This window comes from Lactuca saligna, chromosome 2 (genome assembly GCF_052625555.1).
Source record: "Lactuca saligna cultivar CGN05327 chromosome 2, ASM5262555v1, whole genome shotgun sequence".
NCBI classification, from domain to species: Eukaryota; Viridiplantae; Streptophyta; class Magnoliopsida; order Asterales; family Asteraceae; genus Lactuca; species Lactuca saligna.
In genome coordinates, this window is record NC_136418.1 from 168,612,276 (window position 1) to 168,621,549 (window position 9,274).

Consider the following 9,274-nt stretch of genomic DNA (forward strand, 5'->3'; position numbering starts at 1 on the left):
TGTCAACCGATCCACTACAACCCATATCGAATCCACTCCACGTGCGGTCCTGGGAAGTTTGGTGACAAAATCCATGGTGATATCCTCCCATTTCCACACGGGAATGTCTAACGGCTGCATCTTGCCGTGAGGTCTCTGGTGCTCCGCCTTGACCTTCCGGTAGGTCAAGCATCTCTCAACATACCAAGCGATGTCCCGCTTCATGCAGGGCCACCAATAATCGGGTCGAAGATCTCGATACATTTTTGTCGCCCCGGGGTGGATAGAAAACCGAGACTTATGAGCCTCGTCCATCAACACCTGTCGTACCCCACCCCAGTACGGTACCCACACCCTACCATGAAGCGTCAACAAACCCCGACTATCATAATCAAACGAAGCTACTCGGCCCACTATTCTCTCACACTTCTGCCTCTCCTCCTTGAGACCCTCCATCTGAGCCTCCTTGATCCGTTCCAACAACGGAGTGATCACTGTCATCCTCATACACAGATCTCTGATAGGGGCCGCCGACACTTTGCGGCTTAGGGCGTCGGCCACCACGTTGGCCTTCCCTGGGTGATAAAGGATCTCACAGTCATAATCCTTCAGTACGTCCAACCACCTCCTCTGCCTCATGTTCAAAATCGGCTGATCCATAAGATATCGCAAGCTCTTGTGATCCGTGTATATAGTACAACGGACCCCATAAAGGTAATGTCTCCAAATCTTGAGGGCAAACACAACTGCCCCCAGCTCCAAATCGTGGGTAGGATAATTAGCCTCGTGAGGCTTCAACTGTCTCGAGGCATAAGCTACCACATGGCCTCGCTGCATCAATACTGCTCCCATACCTGTGATCGAAGCATCACAATAGACTACGGAGTCCTCTACTCCCTCTGGCAAGGTAAGGATCGGAGCCTCGCACAATCTCTGTCTGAGAGTCTCGAATGCCGCCTGCTGCTCAGGCCCCCAACGAAATACCACTGACTTCTTGGTTAGTCGGGTGAGCGGCACTGCTATCTTGGAGAAGTCCCGAATAAATCTCTGATAATACCCTGTCAACCCTAAGAAGCTCCGAATCTCAGATGGAGACCTCGGGACCTCCCACTGCATCACGGCCTCTATCTTGGCCGGATCTACCAAAATACCCTTCTGGTTGACGAGATGACCAAGAAACTGCACCTCGCGCAACCAGAACTCACACTTGGAGAACTTTGCGAAAAGTCTCTCCCTCCTCAAAGTCTCCAACACCTCCCGCAGGTGCTCCTCGTGCTGCCCCTGTATCTTGGAATATACCAAAATATCGTCTATGAATACTATCACTGACCGATCCAGCATCGGCTTGCACACGCGGTTCATGAGGTCCATGAACGCGGCTGGGGCATTGGTGAGCCCAAATGGCATCACCACGAACTCATAATGACCATACCGGGTCCTGAAAGCAGTCTTCTGTACATCCTCATCTCTAATCCTCATCTGATGATAACCGGAGCGTAGATCGATCTTGGAGAACCAATACGCTCCCTGAAGCTGATCAAACAAGTCATCTATCCTCGAAAGTGGGTAACGGTTCTTCACCGTTACCTTGTTCAACTCCCGATAATCAACGCACATACGATGCGACCCATCCTTCTTCCTCACAAACAGGATCGGCGCTCCCCAAGGCGAACTGCTCGGCCAAATGAAACCCTTGTCAAACAGCTCTTGCAGCTGTGTAAACAACTCCTGCATCTCAGGGGGAGCTAGTCGATACGGTGCTTTGGCTATCGGAGCCGCACCAGGAACTAGGTCGATCCTGAACTCAACCTGCCTCTCTGGAGGTATCCCCGACAAATCCTCGGGAAACACATCCGGGTAGTCTCGAACAATAGGAACATCATCAATCGTCGTCTTGCCCTTCTCCCGAGCATCCAAGACGTAAGCTACAAAACCGGCGCAACCCTGCTGAACATAGCGCCTCGCCCTAGCGGCGGAACAAAAGATCGGTCCTCACTGGGGCCTCTCGCCCTGAATCACTATCTCTCCCCCACTGGGAGTGCGAACCCTCACTAGCTGAAGCTCACAATCAATCACCGCCCCATTGGGGCTTAGCCAATCCATACCCACAATAACTTTATTCCCTCGCAGGGGAATAGGAACCAGGTCCACTGAAAACTGCTCATCAAATATCTGAAGGGAACACCCTCTATGTACTCTGCCGACCCTCACGATCCTATCATCTGCTATCTCAACCTCTAATGGACAATCCAGCTCCCCTGGAGCTCTACTAAATCTCTTGCTAAGCGCAAGCGATACGAATGATCGGGTAGCCCCCGAATCGAACAATACCAAAGCAGAGATGCCATTCACCGAGAACGACCCTAAATAAAACATATCATCAAGTAATATTCAAACAATAATGATAATTAAAAGGTGAAGGAAAGATACATACCCATCACCACATCAGGAGTCGCTCGCGCCTCCTCTGCTGTCATCTGGAACACCCTGCTCTTCGCCACTGGCGCATCAGATCGGCCCTGCCGGCCATCCGTAATCCTCAAGGTGGCAGGGGCAGGTGCAACCACCTTCCCCGCTGCAGCTAAACTGGGACACTGGGACTTTTTATGTCCCCTCTGATTGCACTGAAAGCAAATCAGATCTGATGTTGTAACCGTAGTAGCAGGGGCCGTACAATCCCTGCTCAAATGCCCAATCCGACCGCACTTGTAGCAACCGGAACTCCCTGCCTTGCACGCCCCCTCGTGCAATCTCCCACACTTGCCACACCGACCGTGGCTCTGCTGACTCCTGGACCTGTGATCTGAAACCTTGGGCTTTTTGCCCACACTGCCTAAACCCGAAACCGCCTCCGGTTTCCTCTTCTTCTCCATCTCGAGATCAATCTCCCTCTCCCTAGCTCTAGCAATCATGTCGTCCAGCGTTTTACAACTAGACCGGCTCACAAACATGCGGATATCACTCCGCAACATCTCATGATAACGGGCCTTCTTCATCTCCTCATCGGCTGCATACTGAGGAACAAGAAGAGCCCTCTCCCTGAACTTGGCGGTGATCTCCGCCACCGTCTCTGTAGTCTGGGTAAGGTCCTGAAACTCCCTAGCTAGCTGCTACACCTCAATGACCGGTGCAAACTCCGCCCTGAACCTAGTAGAGAAATCAGTCCAGGTCATGGCATCCAATGTTGCATCATCCCCGATGGCATGTCCAACCTCCTCCCACCAATCCCGTGCCCTGTCCTTCAGAAGACAGGACGCCAATCTGACCTTGTCCCCCTCGGGACACCTGCTAGTGCGGAAAGCGTTGGCCACATCCGCCAACCATCTGGTACTCGCTATGGGGTCCCGCGCCCCATGATAGTCTGGAGCTCCGCATGCCCTGAACTCCCTGAACGTAAGTGTGCGCGACCCCATCATGGCCGCCATCTCAGCACGGAAACCACCCAATCTCTTATCCATCAGCTCTAAAATACCCTCCTTGATCGAACCGAAGATCACAGGAGTCTGCTCCAGTATGATGCGGGTAACCTCAGAAGAAAGGAACTCTCTGGTCTGCTCATCCATCTGCCCGACCTCCGGGCCTGATCCCGATCCTGATCCCCCTCCGACATCTGAGCTGCCGACTGCTGGTCTCGGGCGCAAAACTACCATTCTGAAACATATCATAACAACATCAAAACACTGAAATATCACAAGGGATCGCGATACTACTACTAGCTTCCTGGTCTTGTCTTGGCCTTCCTTGATTCGAGTACGGATCCTCTTCTTTCAGTAGTACGGGCCCATACTACCTTCCACATCTATCCGTACTTTCCTCAAGAACTGCCTTGACTCCACCAAGTCACTTCTACTACTGCTATTCTCTGCTACTCTCATCCTAGGCTTGCCCAAGGGAAACCTCAGGCTCAACACGACTGGTCCTCAGCTGCTGAAGGTCTCCTCATAATGCCAATTAGCCACCACCTAAACACCATCACATGTGATGAGGATCAGATAATCCTTCAAGTAAAAGACCCGTCCCTATAACGGTTGGACTCAAACAAGAGCTGCGCAATAGGGCCAGTTCCAGTACTCTGGGATTATTCAAACCTGATCACATGTGGTGTGACGTGTTCACCTAATGGCTAACTCCCATTACTCAGAACCCCACCAAGCACGAAGCAAGCAGCATTCGGATAAGGGAAACAGACTCAGGCAAATCTATTCTCATAACAAGAAACTGCACTAGCAAAGGATGCTAAGCTCATACTATCAGGCATAACCTAAACAGGCTATCCTACTGCTGTCTACTCAGTACTAGCATGCAATACTCATAAAGCTGTAACACATAAGCAGGCACATAAGGCATTCTCCTAGATCCTTAGTCCTATATTAGCATGCTGTTCTACTGAAACTGAAACTGAACAAATAACTTGTATGGGTAATTTGGGAGTACTTACTTGAGCTCGGCTGATCGCTTGCACACACCTCTATCTCGTAAAAAAAACGATTTCTTTCCTTCTAAGTGCTTTCAAAATTCTTTTTGTAAAACGTTTTTATTTATTATTTTTTTTTAAAAAAATAAAATCTTTTATTTCCCTTAGTTTGAGTTCAGATACACCCGGAAGTGTATCCGAATCCCTCAAACCAGGGCTCTGATACCAACTTGAAACAACCCAAAAATACGACCCAAAAATTTCGTTTTTTGATATAATCAAAACCATAATCAGAGTGTCATATAATAAAACCATACGTGATGTATTCCAACATAATAGAAAACACTGTGCGGAAAACTGTATCATACTACATCAAATCAAAACAAACTAAATCAATCCCAGGCTAAAAGCTAAAGCTGTGGTGTGTGCGATGCCGTCACCCCGAGCTCTTCCCTTTGCTTGCGGAAGTACCTGAAACCAAAACTGAAACTGTAAGCACGAAGCTTAGTGAGCTCCCCCAAACTACCACATACCATACAATAACATATAAACATATATTGGGCCTTGCCCACTGCATCGGGACGAAGCCCGGCAACTGCATCGGACCGAAGTCCGGAACTGACTGGGACCTTGTCCCCTGCATCGGACCAAAGTCCGGAACTATCTGCATCGGACCGAAGTCCGGAACTAACTGCATCGGACCGAAGTCCGGAACTAACTGCATCGGACCAAAGTCCGGAACCGACTGGGACCTTGTCCCCTGCATCGGACTGAAGTCCGGAACTAACTGACTGAGCATAGCGTAGCATAACATAACAACTAGCATGAACACATATACTGCATACTACATCGGGCCGTATCCCGGAACACATAATACATAACACATAAAACATAGCACACGAATCCTGTCTGAGCCACGAAGGCATCAAACATACTAGCTACTGCATCGGATCAAAGTCCGGAAACTATTGCTAACTGAACGGGCCGGCATTGTGGCCTTAGACCCGTCCCTACTGGAAGGAAACTCACCTCGTAAACTAGCTGTTGAGTGTGTGGCTCTAGAAGCTAACGGCTGCTGCTCCTGTATCTCCCCGGCTACAAGTCCATAAACACACTCAATCAAATACTAAACACTGCACTTGGGTAAAATGACTCTTTTACCCTTGGTCAAAGTTACTCTCATTTGGACTGACTCGCCGAGTTGGGCCTCCCAACTCGCCGAGTCCTACTCTCACTTTTCAATCCTACTTGCTGCTACTCGTCGAGTATGGCATCGACTCGACGAGTACCCTCTTGATCCAAGAACTCAGACAATCTTCATCCGACTCGTCGAGTCGTATGAACAACTCGACGAGTTGTTCTTGAGCTTAAGAAGATTGCCTTGGACTCACCGAGTTGTATGAACAACTCGTCGAGTCCCTCCATCACTGAGTCTACCCTCAACTCGCTGAGTTCACTCTCTAACTCACTGGTTCCACTCGACACCGCTAAAAATGAAGGAATCGGGGACTCGCGACTCGACTCGCCGAGTCGTTCTTCCCGACTCGCCGAGTTGCCGCCATGCAACTGTTTTTCACTTGATTTAGCTTGAATCCAGAACATACAAATGATAGATCTGAGTCCAATAAACTGATTTGCCACGTAAAGTTTCCAACTTTACGTGTACAAACACATGAACAAGGGAAATAAGGCTAAAAGATGCATAAAAGGGAAAGATCTAGGGTTAATATGCAAAGTATCCCCATAAAGGCAATAGATCTGGACTATGGGACTTCTCAATGAATAGATCTAAGGATATCTCGGCTTGTTAGGGCATTCATGCAATCATAAGGCTTGGAACAAGCATCAAATAGATCTTAGAAGAGTTCTAATGGAGGTTTAAAGCATAAAACAAGAGGGGAATCCGAAAATACCTCCAAATAACTCAGATTTGCCCTTGGATCTTGCACAACTCTTCTTCTCCTTGCCCTTTCTTCTTCTCCTTCTTCAAGCCTTCACAAATCACACAAAATCACTTATAAACTCTCAAGGATGAACTAGGTTTTTTTCTCACAGTGTTCTCAGGGTGAAGGAGGCAAGAATGGGGCTATAAGGTGACTTAAATAGTGGGCAACCCGGGGAGTTAGGGTTTCACCCAGACGGATGGACTCGCCGAGTCCGGGATATGGACTCGCCGAGTCTCCAGCTAACACGTGCTCGAAGTCGCGACCCTACTCGGCGAGTCAGGCTATGAACTCGCCGAGTCCCTCTTGCAAATCTTTAAAACAATTACTAATAAATTAACATACCGGGAACGGGTCGTTACATGGAGTATCAAAGATCCCAGCGAAATAGAACTTTCAGTTTCGAAGTTGAGTTATACTTTAATGTGATTTAAGTATAACTTATATTTAGGTTTATAGTCATTATTATGATATTATAAATAAAATTCATCGCTAATTCTAGCCGTTATACTTATCGATTTACTTATAGGAGTGATGTCTAGGCTAGATCTGTAAGGTGGTAAGAGTGGATTTTCCAAATAGTATACTCTGTTTACCAAACCTAAACCATGTTACCATATAATTAAACCTTGTTATGGTCATAAATGGATCATGTTTGTGACTGATTTCATCTTTTTATGTTGAAAGAAATTGACATTCCAACACTATAATTTCAAACAAGAAATTCAGTTCCACACTTTTGCAGCGAGCTAGCAGGGGAACCGATTTAGGCTTATCAGTTTTTCATAGTCATAATGGAAATGAGCAACCGAACCCACAACTTTATGTTATGGGGTTGTACCTGATATCAATGAAATGACAAAAGTAGGCAGTGACCGCAAGACGGAAAAACGAAGTAAGGAAGATCGGAGATTGAAGCTACCAACGTTGAAGGTTGAAAAAGAAACCAATACAGATATAATGAATTTAGAGAGCTGTAAGACAAAAACATATCGAAATATAAAGTTGGATAAAAAAACCTAAAAAAATAAAATGACAAGTACCATATATGCTCCCGAGCAAAGCAAAGAGATACACAACAAAAAAAACTTTGCCTTTAGACTATAGATAGATCGTAAATCATGCATAGCTTGAAAAGATATTATGTGGAGAAATGTATTTCGTTAACAACCGGAAAGCATAAGGAAACAAGCTTATTTTATACATACATATTATAATCTCGATGTTGGGTTCTAGTAATATTTCAAAAGAGGGAAGAATTGAAGGATTTGTCTCACATGCTCTTAGGCCAAGTGTAGCAACTACCTCGAATAAATAATGGTTGAAAACCAGATCTATAGGATTCTTACAAACCCTTTTTAGAACCTTTATAAGTCTAATAATGCAAAGATCAGCCACTTTCTTAGAGACTATATCAACAATTTGAGGAAACTATATTATATACTGTGACATCCCCTATTTTCCAAAAAATGAAAAAAAAAATCTCTTTACGCTTTCAAAATCATAATATCTTTACTTGTAGAAAATCCCAGTAAATTACAACATTTTGAACACAAATGATAGTTTCAAAATATCAAAACTCTAAGGTGTTCTTTGGTTCGCACAAAGTTTATAAAGGAATTGCAATCGAAATCTGTCAGGAACTTGAATCTACTTCCCTATCTTCTTTGGTTGGTAGGAAATGGAATTAGAATTAATTCCAGATTCTGTTTGGTTCGTAAGAAATGGAACTGGAATCCATGTAAAATGATAGAATTACCCTTTTTGTCTTGCTTAATTTTATTTTATTTTCTAACTTATATGAAAATATACATTATATAAATTATAATAATAGTAAAATCTCAGTAGTAGGGGGAGGGGGTGGCGGTGGAGGTGGATGTGGTGGTGGTGACGATGATGGTAGTGGTGGTGGGTGATGGTAATGGTGGTGGCGGCAGATGTGGTGGTGGTGGTGGAAATCGTAGTAGTGGTGGTGTGTGATGGTATTGGTGGTGGCAGCAGTAGCAGTAACAATGGTGGTGGTGGCGATGGCGGCGGTGGTGGTGGCTATAATGATAGTGGTGTTGGGTGATGGTAGTAGTGGTGATTGTTAAGTATATTTTAGTGTTGTGTCGAATGTTTAGTTTTAGATTTATGATTTTACTCGGATTCTGAAATGGTTTTGTCCTTGTTAGGAATTGATGTATTAGTTTGTCTATATATAGCGTGCTTGTAACAACTAGGATTACAACTTTTGCAGAAAGTACAAAATAGTTCCGCCTCAAGAATTGTTATAATGATGTGATTAATAACCATTTGACATCCTTTTGATTAACATCGTGTCTTAATATTACTTTATTTCATAATATAGAATCTATCAATCTTTCATTGTTTCTCACAATTGGTATCAGAGGAGGAGATAGTGTAATCAATTTGATATTCTTTTGTTGAGTAAAGGGTTTTTCATTAGGGTTTTTCGTTTTCTCATATCTTTTCTTGTTACCTCAATCGTCTCAATTGATTGTAGATCTCAGATCTAGATCCATCGTTTTCCCTTGAACGATTCAAGTTTACACATCTGATTCTATATTTTTTTTGTTTCATTGAATTATCGTTAAAATGCCTAAAGACGATTTCACTCTCTTTCATTCAATCTCCCAAGCAGCATCGGTTCAACTACAAGGTTTCCTATGCTTTTTCCAGAAGATTATGAAGTTTGGGCTCTTCACTTTGAAGACTATGTGCTAGGTATCGAAACGCATGGATCTACTATTTAGCATGTAATGACCGTAGAAACATATACGTATTCGGGTACCAAAAAAGAAGTCAGTACTAAGGCTGAATATGATTCAATCATTGCTGAACATACTGACATTACAAATGGTGAGAAGGACAAGCTGTTTTGTAATATTAAAGCAATGGGAATCATTCGTTTTGCTCTTCCTCCTGACACATTCCG